This window comes from Echinops telfairi, unplaced genomic scaffold, assembly GCF_000313985.2.
Source record: "Echinops telfairi isolate 266 unplaced genomic scaffold, ASM31398v2 ScPeMD7_7412;HRSCAF=8450, whole genome shotgun sequence".
Classification (NCBI taxonomy): domain Eukaryota; kingdom Metazoa; phylum Chordata; class Mammalia; order Afrosoricida; family Tenrecidae; genus Echinops; species Echinops telfairi.
The window spans coordinates 695160-706297 of NW_022111312.1; the positions used below are offsets into that span (position 1 = coordinate 695160).

Genomic DNA, 11138 nt, shown 5'->3' on the forward strand with positions numbered 1-11138 from the left:
TTCGGACGCCACTGCAGCAGCTGGCCGCCGGCAAGGCGCCTACACGGCGGGCGCGCCGCACGGGACTCCAGAGTCGCCGGGAGAGACCCCAGGTCCCTGCTGACTCCCCGGCAGAGTTTGCAAGTGGTCTTGAGACCCCTCTGGTAAGGGCTGAACGGGCTGGGGGGGGCGCTGGGCCGGGTAGGCAGGCTCCATCAGGGAGCTGCTGCGAAATGGTTGTCTGCCCCTCCACGGGAGCTGCGCTGCCGGTGCCAGCCGCCTCCCCGCAGGCTTGGGGGGGCTCCGCGCCTGCAGCCGGCTGAGTGACAAACCCGGAGCATTGCCCGCCTCGCTTTGGGCAAATGACAAAGTTTGCTTTGGAAGAGCCTGGGACATCAGGGCGTCCTTCCTCCAGGAGCTCTGCAGGAACCCGAAAGGCACGCACGCACTCGGGGACTCTGGAGGCCTGGAGGGGGGGCAGGGAGGGTGAATGCAACGTGCCCCCTTTAATTTGAGTCATGCATCACCCCTTTCTGGGCCAGCTCCGAGGTCCACGGGTGAAAGGAGCCGGTCGTATTTCCAAGTTGGATCTACCGGGTGCTTGTTGGGGGTGAAAGTCCCTTGTAAAGGAGACGCTTGTCATGTGGTGTCAGCAGCCAGGACTGCCCAGCGTGTGTGTGTGTGTGTGTGTGTGTGTGTGTGTGTGTGTGTGTGTTTGGTGGGGTAGGGGGGGACCGGGACAGGGAAACCCATTCACTCTCCATCTTACTCCTCTCAGCTGCCTGGGCTGGAGAAAGAGAGGCTTTCTACTCCCATAGAGTGACAATGTGGAAAACCACAGGGGGCAAGTTCTACCCTGTCCAATGGGGTCCATACGGGCTCCATGGCAGTGAGTGACTCTTGGCCGAGCCCCTGGGAAGGGTGGTGTCAATGTCTATCCCCTACATCGCCAAAGGAGAAAACGTCACCGTCTGGAGGTAAGGGAAAGATTGGGGACATTTCCCAGGCAAGACCTTTCTGGCTGGAGTCCGGGGGTGGCATGTTTTGCAGAAGAGGGGTTGGAGTGGACCCCTGGGAGGGGCTCAGGGCACGTCTGTGGTGCCTGGCACTCTGCTGAGCTGGCACATAGCTCAGAAGTTGGGCTCCATTCTTTTTCCTCGCTGTGAAACTCAAACCAAACTCCCCGCCATCCAGTGGATTCTGACCCTACAGAACAGGGTAGAGCTGTCCCTTGTGAGTTTTGGAGACGGTAACTCCTTCTGGGAGCAGAAAGCCCTGTCTTTCTTCCTGATCTCCATGTAAACCATGCTCCAAAGAGGCCTGCCGGAGACAGGGGACGCCACTGTGATTGGAGATGTCTGGGTGCTTTCTTGCTGGGGTCCCCACCAGGGGTGAGTCAGCTTATGGACGGCTGGTCAGTAAGGCAGGGAGTGGATTCTCTCAACCCTGTAGCTCCCTGCTGGAGTCGGGCCTCTGCCTTTGGGGACTAGCTTCCTGGACAGATTTTGGGATATGAGGTAGGACTTTGAGGCTCTTGCTCTTTTTTGGATCGTAGCTTAGAGTCGATCTAGGCCCTGCTTCCCCAGGTAATCCCTCAGGATCCCTCCAGTGTGTCAAGGAAGTGTGGCCTCCCTGCCTCTGGGATGTGCTTCGTTCGAGCCTGCCTTCCATTTGCTGTGTGACTCTGGGCCTGTTGCTAGACCTCTCTGGGCCCCAGTGACTATTTCTGTGAAATGAAGCTATTGTATGTGTTCTCTGAGATCCCAATGCAGACCCTGAGCGACTGCCTGAGGTGAGATTTTCAGAACTCCAGGAGACGGTGTAATGTAGTGTTTGAGAGACGGAGGGCTCCAATTCTCTGAGTTTGGCCTGCTCATTCATCCCCCTAAACCTCGATTATCCCACCTGTTCAATGGGGAGCTAGTAGTTCCTACATGAGAAGCTCTGGAATGTGCTTTGTGCCCAGTTTAGCGGGCAGTAGGACTCCATAGTGGTACCTGCGTTCAGCGTGGGCGCCTGAATGCCACTGTCCGTATGAAGGAGAGTCCTATCCCACCCAAGCACCAGGTCCGCCCCTTGTTCTCGCCAATCACCTGACACCTGCAGTAGCCACCCCCTCCTGCTTCCTCCCAGAAGTACCACTAGACCAGCAGCTGCTAGTGGGGCGGCCAGGGCAGGCAGGGAGGCCTGGAGGCACCCAGCTCCGGCATCGCCATGACAACAGGAGGTGGAGGTAGGCTGTCTCCATGGCTTCTGCTTTGCAGCTGTCTGGGGACCCAGGGTAAGGATGTCTGTCTGGGTGTCAGGCACTCAGTCTGCAGAGGGCCTGAGAGGGGAGGCCGCTGCCCCTAGTGTAAACAGTAAATGACTTAATAGCCTTACGTGTGAGTGGGGTGGGGGTGGAGGGGCTGACACAGTGAGAGGAAAGCCGTGGATTGTCAATCGGATTGCTTTCTGAGCCGGTCTGAAGCTTGGGACAGTTATTTCCCTCCCCCAAACACCACTTTGCCACCACATCCCAGCTGGCATGCAGTGAGCTACTGGGCACCCAGGAAGGATGTGGGCAGAGCAATTGTCCTGTGTGTAGGCTCAGTCTGTGGGCTTGACTTCCAGGACTCTGAGAACATGAAGTTTGCTTTCCTGGTCCGGTCGGGTGTGTGTGTGTCTGTGTATGCATGCACACGGGTGCACATGCACATGTGTATATACATCCTCATGCAGGTTTGTGCTCATGTGCGCATGCCTTGCAGGAAGTGTCTTGGTGTGGGTATGTACACATGTGTGAAGCATGTTCAATCGAGCGTATCTTTGTGAGAGTGCATGTTGTGAGTATGTGGGTGTGTAAGCCAGGAGAGAATCTATGTGAGCGAGGGCATGTGTATGTGCTCATGCATGCTAACAGGTCTGTGCATATGAGTTACATGTATGTCTTTGGCTAAGCTACTGCACATATGCACGGATGCATGTAGGTGCTGTGAGGATCTGTGTGGAAATTCGCAGAATGCATAACCAACACGTAACTACTATGCCACCAGGGCTCCTGATGTCTGTATAGCATCGGGCATTTAGTTGAATACTTCTGGGTAGGTGTGTGTTTCTGAGTGTGCGTGTACGTGTGTATCTCTGGGGACAGGGCTAACTTTCCGAGCATGCGTATTTGTGAGATTTCCAGTGTGCTTTCAATTGTACCTCTGTGGCTATGTGGGTTCCTGGAGACACTTTAGGAGTCCTGGTGAGAGAGGGGGCTACGCATTGGGCCGATAGCCGCAACATCAGTCGTTCAAAACCAAACGCCACTCCTTAGAAGGAAAAGGAGGTTTGCTACTCCATAAAGAGTTACCGTCTTGTAAACCCACAGGGGCAGTTCGACCCTGTCTGACAGGGTGCCTATAAGTGGGAATTGATTTGGCAGCAGTGAGGCGGCAGCTGTTTCTGGTGCTCGCCGGTGCCTGTTACAGCGTCAACAGGGCGCCTCCATGTGTGCCTGTGTGGTTCTGGGCATGTGGACCTGGGCGGAGCCCTGCACACTTGTGCTCTGAGTTAACATCCAAGTGTGTATCTGTGTGCCCTGAAGGGCCTCAGTGTGTGTGTGTGTGTGTGTGTGTGTGTGCGCTGCAAGGTAACTTCTGTGTGCATCCTGTGTGCGGGAGTGTATTTCTGAGTGTAGGCGCCTGCGGGTGGTGTGTTGCAACTTCTTGTATGTCCTGGGTGCATGTGCCTGTCTCTGAAGGCATTTTCGCTTTGCCTCTGCAGCGACATAACTTTGATCAGGTGTCTCCCTGTGTACGTGTGCATTTCTCAGTATGTTGCCAGAGTATGTTACAGTAGACCTCCTTGTATGCACCCAGTGTCTAGTGATTTTCTGAGTAGGCGCAGTATGAATGCTGGTGGAGGTGCAGAGGTATTGGGGGGGGGGTGTTTAGACACCCTGAGCGGTTCCACACAGAAGACCTTCAGAAGCTTCAAGATGAATCTCACCGTCTTAGGGTTACGGGTACTTCCCAGGGGCTGGTCCAGCGCCCTATAGTAAAAGCTCGGGGAGGCTGGGTGACACGTGCTGCTATACAGTTTTCCAGGGTCCGTAGAATTCCTCTGCCCTCCCCTGCTGGCTCCTTCTCCCCACTCCCGGGACCCCATCCAGGCCCAAGCCTCTCTCCCCACAAGCTTCCACTTAGGACAGTTGCTGAACAGCCTCGCAGATGGTGAAAGCGCAGGTATAATTTTAGGCAGAAGGTCTGAAAATAGGCAGCCTTGGATGCGCCCCACATCTCGACAGCCGTGCTCCTAATTAGGAGCAACTTGTTTTCCTTAAATAAACAAATCAAGTGAGGGAAGAAATTGCCCAAGATTAATGGCTCCCCGGAGCAGGTACAGATGCTGGGAAGATGGGCGCTGGCTTGGGGAGTGAGTGGGCCTGTGGTCCCCGTGAGCCAGAGCTCTGACAGTTGATGAGACAGGAGGGAGGAGGGGGCAGGGCCAGTGGGGAGGTGCCCCGTTATTGGGATGGAAGCGTCTCTGACCTCACTTTCTCCTTCTTCCCTGTGCCCACGTCTTTATCCTTGAAACGTTGGCATCCTTTCCTCTAAAACCCAGCCACCGACCCACCTGATGTCGACTGAGAGCAGCCCCACGTGTGGCAGCACAGACCTGTTCCCTGCTAGGGAGCAGCTGGGGGCTTCAAATGGCCCACCTTGAGGTTAGCAGCTTGGGTCATAACCACTAGGCCACCTGGGCGCCTCTTGGCATACAGTTGGCGCTCAATCAGTGCGTGCTGAAAGACTGAAGACACAGTTCCACACCTGTCCCCATGAAGCCCACCGGACTTGGACTTCTGGGCCTCCCATCCCAGATGGGTCACCCACTTGCTCTGACCTGGGGCACTTGCCTGAACCGTTGGGCTGCCGTTGTGTCCGCTATAAAGTGGGGATGATAAGAAGCGAGCCTTCTCCTAAGATAGCGCTGTGTTTAAGGAGTTAATTCACATAAACCCCCAGCACAATGACTGCCTCCTAGCAAGGACTTGGAACAAAGCACCTGCCTGCTGTTGGTAGGGTGAGAGCAGCCTCCTCCCCCGCCCCCCACCAACCCAGTGAGGTTCAGAGATGCCAGCAGGGGGGCTCGGGTGGTTTTAAGTAGCAGGAATTCACCCACTGTGCTTGAATCCCATGCCATGAGAGGTCAGCCCAGCACAGGAGAGCTGGCAAAGGCCAGGAGATTTAGCGTCTGGCCACCAACTGCCCATGGGATGTGGGCCAGCGGCTGCACTTTCCTGTGCCTCAGTTTCCTTACCTGTAAATGAGGAAGGGCCGGCCGACGGCTCTAGGACTGTTTCCAGCACGATGAGGTTTCTGCATGGAAAGTTTTCAGCAGAGTGGGATGTGGGGGTGGAGCCATGAGATAGATAGATAAGGTCTATTGTGCCAACCTGGCCGATAAACACATGTGGGGTTAACTGAAGGGTGGAGAGATAAATGGCTCCATGAGCCTCACCTTTCTAGTTCTCAGGTCTCTTGCTTTCTGATGGTTGGACCAGGGTGCAGCTGCCTTAGCCAGTTCCCTGCTTCAGCTGGCAAGGCTCACTTCCTACAAGACATCTCTGAGGAGAAGCCGCATGGACCTACCATGATATAGCCCTGGGTGCTGGAACAACCATGTGGAGACCCCTGCCTGCACTGAGATGCTTACACGCTCACTGATTCACTGATTTGGCTTTCCTCCTGCAGTCAGCGTCATAGTGTGTGTTTTGTGAAATGGAAGAGGACTTTGTGGATTGGTGATGGGCATATGGACTAATGTTGGACTTATGGGGTTGGACAACACTGGGTTGGGATGCTTTCTTAACATACACTTACCCTTTATATAAAACTCCCTCTTATACATATGGGTTTCTGTAGATTTGTTTCCCTAGTTTACACAGATTAACACAGGGCACTTCTGAGCCATGCCCTCAGATAGCCTACCCGTGTTCCAGTCTTGTCAGTGCTGGCACGTCAGGGGCTGTGACGTAACTGCCAGGGGGCCTCAGGTCTCCCATTTGTGCAATGGAGAGTGTCCGGGTTGCCTCTGGCTTGGTGTGAAAATTCAGTGATCTGTAATGGGGCCTGACATCCAATCCGAGTTCTCTAGATGCGGGCACCCGGCATTGCTATTGGGCATGGTGACTGGGCACTGTTGGTTCCCATCGCATCAGAGAAGGGTCCCAGGGAGCTGCAAGGCAAAGGCTTCGCTGTGTATGAGCAGAGCATTGAGGCCTGCGGAACCTTCCAGAAATGGAGTCTCTCCTGTTATCCTTCAACTCCCCTCTCAGCAACCCCTGGGGGGGGGAAAGCCCAAACCAGGTGTGTTAGAGTGGGTTGACCTATGTATAACAGAAAGCTTTATATCAAGAACTAACTATATATCAAGCAAATATCCCAGCTCGGTCCAGATCAAATCCGTAAGTCCGATGGCACTCCATATGTCTGGTTCTAGTCCATGAATCCCTCTTCAGACTCACGGCAGCCACACGCAATGATGCAGACAGAATGCAGGAAGGTCACAGGCCAGTGGGCACAACGTCTTGTAGAGCCGATGCATCTCCAGGGCTCTGGCTGCCATCAGTGCAGCTTGAAGTGGCTCGTCAACAGGATGGTGAAGCAGTGAGAGACGGGGGACCCTTCTTATGAGAAGGCCATGCCCCCAAGGAAGTACCATCAGGCTGTGACCTGATTGGCAGGCTAGACTCTACCTCTTCACTCTATTTATCAAGTTGACACGAGATTACGTAACTACCACACCAGGCTCCGACCCAGGGCCACCCCACATGTGTGAGAGTAGAACTCCCAATGGTGGCTTTTGGGGGAGGTAGCCAGTGGCATGTTGAAAAGGAGCCTTGGTGGCGTAGTGGTTCCAAGCTTGCTAACGGCAAGGTCTGCAGTTTGAAACCACCAGTTGCACCATGGGGGGAAGGAGGCTTTCTCCTAAGAGGGATAGCCTTGGGAACCCATGGGGGCAGCTGTACCCTATCCTATAGGGCTGCTCTGCGTCGGCACCTACCTGATAACAGGGAGAGTGAGTGATTGAGTGAGGGGAGGGTTGGCAGGGCAGAGAGAGTCCTTGGTGTCAAGAGACAGCTACAGGGAGGGAGTTAGAAGCAGAAACACCTAAGTGAGGACAAGACTAGGGGGTGATGGTGATGATGTCTTCTGATATTTTCACGGGAGGGGAGTGTGCATTCAACGCTCAGGAACCTTCTCCCTCTCAGGCCCTATGGGTCCAGGGGGGTGCAGGCTCCCCACTGTTGCCAGCTTCCAGGGGCTACACTCTCCCGGTGGCCTCTACCACCCGGTCCTCCCATTACAACTCTCTCGGTGTGTTAGTCTGGATACTTTAGAGAAACAAATCCATAGAAACTCATGTATAAGAGAGAGTTTTATATAAAGGGTAAGTGCATATCAAGAAAACATTCCAACACCACGTCTGACCAATCTACAAAGTCCTCCTCCATCTCACAAAACACACACTATGACGCTGACTGCAGGAGGAAAGCCGAGTCAGTGAACGTGTAAGCATCTCAGCGCTGGCAGGGGTCTCCACGCGGCTGCTCCAGCATCCAGGGCTGCATCGGGGTAGGTCCATGCGGCTTCTCCTTAGGGATGTCTTGCAGGAAGTGAGCCTTGCCAGCTGAAGCAGGGAACCAGCTAAGGCAGCTGCACCCTGGTCTGACCATCGGAAAGCAAAAGACCACAGAAACAGAAAGGCGAGGCTCACTGAGCCATTTTTCTCTCCTCTCTTCAATTAATCCCACCTGTGTTTATCAGTCAGGTTGGCACCATAAACTTTAACTAACTCACTCGGTCACTCAAGTTGGGGAAGTTGTCTGTTGTCTGCTGGTACCTTGGCTGACACAAGTGATCCTTCACGTCCGGGCAACTCTGTTCTTCCCACTTTATGTTTTCACTCCCTTGATCCTATCCTCTGAGGATGGTGAGGGCTCCGTGGTAGAATTCTCGCCTTCCATGCAGGAGAAACGGGTTCGGTTCCTGGTCAGTGCACCTCATGGTCAGCGACCACCCATCTGTCCGTGGAGGCTTGTATGATGCAGGGATGCCCAAGCAGCTTCCAAACTAAGATGGACTAGGAAGAGAGGCCGGGCAGTCTGCTTCCAGAGCAACCAATGGGAAATACACAAACAAAAGGAAAGGGAACCCCTATGGTTGACAATGGTCTGATCCCATTGTCCCTAGCTAGGGTCAGCATGCCTCACCAGCTACCAGCAAGGACTGGTCTGGAGAGGTGCAGGGTTTGCCTGAAGCCAAACATGGCCGTGAAGTGGCCCAGCTGGGCTTTGAACCTTAGTCTGACTCTGGAAGCTACCTTGCGCGTTTTTTTCTTTTCACAGTCTGGTCCCATCCCCGGAGTGCTACAATGGCCCAGAGGCACAGTGCAGGGACACTCTGAGAGAGGATGGGTGGATGGGGGTGGGGTGGGGTGGGAAGGAGGGGTGAGATGCCCCATGGTCTCATCCCATCAGCGTTCACCCCTGGGCTTGTGCACCTGATTTTCACCCCAAAGCTACTGTGGAGGCTCAAACTCAAACACTCAAACCCACTGCCATCGAATCGATTCCAACTCCTAGCCACCCTAGAAGACCGGGTAGAACTGCCCCTGTGGGTTTCTGAGACTGTGACTCTTTATGGGAGTAGAAAGCCTCCTCTTTCTCCTGTGGAGTGGCTGGTGGGTTCGAACTGCTGACCCTGTGATTAGCATCCCACCTCATAACCATTATACCAACCCAGGTGCAGTACTGCAGATAACCACAACTCCAGATATGTGTTAGGAAGGCGGGTACATGCCCTTGGGGCACACAGAGTAGAGGGAAGGCATCCCTGGGAAAGGGAAGCATAAACTGGGGTGTGAGGGAGGAATACAGCTGGGGAGGTGGAGGGGGTACAGAGCCCTGTGGTGGGATGGAGTATGGCATAAGCCAAAGCACGAAATCTGCTCACAGGACCGCTTTAGAGTGCTGAAAAGCAAGGGTGCCACTTTGAGATGTGAGGTGAGCCTGACCCAAGCCATGGTATTTTTCATTCGCCTCATCTGCATGTGAAAGTTGAACACTCAATAAAGAAGACCAAAGAAAGATGGACGCATTTGAATTGTAGTGCTGGAGAAGACTGTTGAAAGGACCATGGGCTGCTCAGAGGACAAACCGATCTGCCTTGGAAGAAGATGACCAGAGTGCACCTTAGAGGCGAGGATGGTGTGATTTCATCTTCCATCCTTTGGCCATGTTGTCCAGAGAGGTCTGTCCCTGGAGAAGGACGTGGTGTTTGGTAAAGCGGAGGGCCAGCAAAGATAGGAAGGCCCTCAAGGGGGTGCACTGATGCCATGGCTGCAACAATGGGGTCAGGCACAGTTGTGAGGTCGGCACAGAACTGGCTGGTGTTTCGTTCTGTTGTGCAGAAGGTTGATTGGGTCAGAACCAACCCCACGGCCCCTAACAACAACAACAACAGAAGGGCTGGAGCAGGGGTAGGGGCCAACCAGCCCAAGGACCACATGACACGCTGCCAATCATCAGTCCCAGCTAACGTCACATGCAGTTCTAGGCATCGCATGAAAAAACTCATTGCCATTGAATCAATTCTGACTCACGGTGACTATATAGAACAGTGTAGAACTACCCCTGTGGGTTTCTGAGACCGGAGCTCTTTATGGGAGTAGAAAGCCTCATCTTTCTCCCATGAAGCGGCTGGTGGGTTCAAACAACTGACCTTGTTTGTGGCCAATGCATAACCTGCTAGGCTACCAGGGCTCCTTTGGAGATAAGAGGACAACTGCTAGTTCAGCCTCCTTCTGCAAAACACACAGCCTTCTTAGGAAAAAGTCCACGTGGGTAGAAAGAGTTAACAAAGCAGGCGTTCACCCTGCATTACCAACCTAAGATGTACCTCGGTCATTGTGCTATTGTCACCTGGTGGCCTATGGGCTACTTGAACTTTGGTTGGATAATTAAAAACAAACAAAATCGCAGTTTGGGGGTTTGTTTTGGACAAACAAAACCTCAGCGGTGTTTGGACAGACTAGAACTTAAAATGGCACGGGGGTGGGGGCGGGGATGCCACAGAAGGCTTTGATTTTTTGTCTCGGGCATCTGTGCTGATTTAAATAAGAATGATGGATTTCATTGCAATACAGCCTCCCCTATTTCCTCCCTCTCTCCCAGCCTGCCTGCCTGTCCTTCTCAGAGGCCCCCAGGGACTAGCTGTTTCTAAAAGCGCCCACTCTCTGCTCCTGGAGGGCGAGAACCTTTAGGATAAGTGGAGATCCCGGCTCCCATCCAAGACCTACTGACTCTTAGCACTGTGGTCTTAAGTGACTTACTTCAATCCCTTCAGCCATCAGTACCTCCTGCAAAAGGGCAATCCTGAAAGACATTACACTCTTTAGGGTTCTTTTGGGTGTAAGTAACAGAAAATCCAATTCAAATACCACCACACTCTTTTATTCTCAGGCATCAAATGGAATATATATTGCCATGGGACAGACAACTGGCTTCAGGCTTAGCTGGATCCAGGGACTTGACCCTGCCACCATTCTCACTTCCCTCTCTCTCCCTCCCTACATAACACATTTGTGACTCTCTTTTGGCATAGTGGGTTATGGGTTAGGCTGTTAGCCACAAGGTCAGCAGTTCAAAACTACCAGCCACTCCCTGGGGGAGAATGATGAGGCTTTCTACTCCCGAAAAGAGTAACAGTCTTGGAAACCCACAGGGGTAGCTCTATCCTGTCCAGCAGGGTCACTAGGGGCTGGAACTGACTCTACGGCCAAGAGTTGGGAGTCTATTATTATTTAGCATCCCCGGGGGCTGCAAATGGTGAATGTGCTCAGCTGCTAACCCCGAGGCTGGAGGCATTGCCTCGGAAGAAAGGCCTGGAGATTGACTCCCGTAAGATCAGTCATTGGAAACTTCAGGGTGCATGGCTCATATGGGTGGGCCATGTGTCCAAGTCAAGTGAAAGGCAACAGGTTTTATTGTGATTACTGCCACTGCTGCTATGTTTACTATTGTTGCTATTGGCATAAACCATCAGTGGCTCATGAGTTGATTCTGAATCACAGCAACCCTCCAGGGCAGAGTACAACTGCCCCATAGAGTTTCCAAGGCTGTAATC

General features: G+C 53.4%; 1 protein-coding gene across 1 annotated transcript in view; it reads left to right on the top strand.

The window, feature by feature from the left end:
- Nucleotides 1–33: 33 nt before the first annotated feature.
- The window catches only part of WSCD2 (WSC domain containing 2), a 123645-nt gene continuing 112540 nt past the window's right edge, over nucleotides 34–11138 (top strand). The window contains exon 1 of the mRNA XM_004709634.3: nucleotides 34–143. The gene's annotated coding sequence lies outside the window, so the exon portion shown is untranslated. The remainder of the gene's footprint in view (nucleotides 144–11138) is intronic.